General features: G+C 53.6%; 1 non-coding gene across 1 annotated transcript; it reads left to right on the plus strand.

Moving 5' to 3' along the window:
- The first annotated feature begins 109 nt into the window (after positions 1-109).
- TRNAV-AAC lies at positions 110-182 on the plus strand. The gene has a single exon. It is a non-coding gene; the product is annotated as a tRNA-Val (tRNA).
- Positions 183-908: the final 726 nt, after the last annotated feature.

Raw genomic sequence — 908 nt, forward strand, 5'->3', positions numbered from 1 at the left:
GCCCATTAGCCAAGCTCAAAGGGACGCGTGGAGGAAGCTCAGAATCACCGTGAAAAATCACATGGCCCGTTGTCATGCCTCATTCTGATGGGCCAGAAAGACCAAGCAGGTTTCCGTAGTGTAGTGGTTATCGCGTTCGCCTAACACGCGAAAGGTCCCTGGTTCGAAACCGGGCGGAAACAGCATCGTTCCTTTTTCACCTCACTACTTCAAATTAATTACACAGATAACTAGCCTGGAACAGCCCACCACCATCTCCACCTGGTTACGGAGAAAAGGCCATCAAGGGTATTTATACCGTTGCCTTTCCTCAACGGTTGTGGCACCACCTGGGGTGCCTCAACTGTTGGCACCTGGGAAGAACTGAAAATGGGGTGCCTCAACTGTTGGCACCTGGGAAGAACTGAACCCACCTCACTTGCTGTGGACAGCAGCGCCAATGAACTTCGCACAAAGCCCGTCCACTGGACGGCTGCACGCTGCCAAATGGAATCCAGATCCCAAGCAACCGTGGGGCCCAAAGGGAGTTCCAACGAATCCTCGTTTTGTAACCCATGGGGGGACAAAATGGAGAAATCACAAAAAGATTGCAGGGGTGGGATTCGAACCCATGCATCTGAAGACACTGCAGCCTTAATCTAGCTCCTTAGACGGCTCGGCCTTAGCTCGCTTTCTCAGGGCGGTGTATTTACATATTTCCCTTCTTTATACAACATTGCTAGGGTCCCTGAGCCAACAAGGCATTGGGGCGAATCCGCAGGGCATCGCAGAACCAACGCCTTCCAGCAGGATTCGCTGGGCCAGAGGAACCAGATGGGAAAACGTCCCACCAGCGCCCGGGCAGAGAGGACTGCGAAGCACAGGCCCCAGGATCTGCTTTGGGGGTCACTCAGAAAGTCACCCACATC

The sequence above is a fragment of the Colobus angolensis genome, unplaced genomic scaffold (assembly GCF_000951035.1).
Source record: "Colobus angolensis palliatus isolate OR3802 unplaced genomic scaffold, Cang.pa_1.0 Scaffold350, whole genome shotgun sequence".
NCBI classification, from domain to species: domain Eukaryota; kingdom Metazoa; phylum Chordata; class Mammalia; order Primates; family Cercopithecidae; genus Colobus; species Colobus angolensis.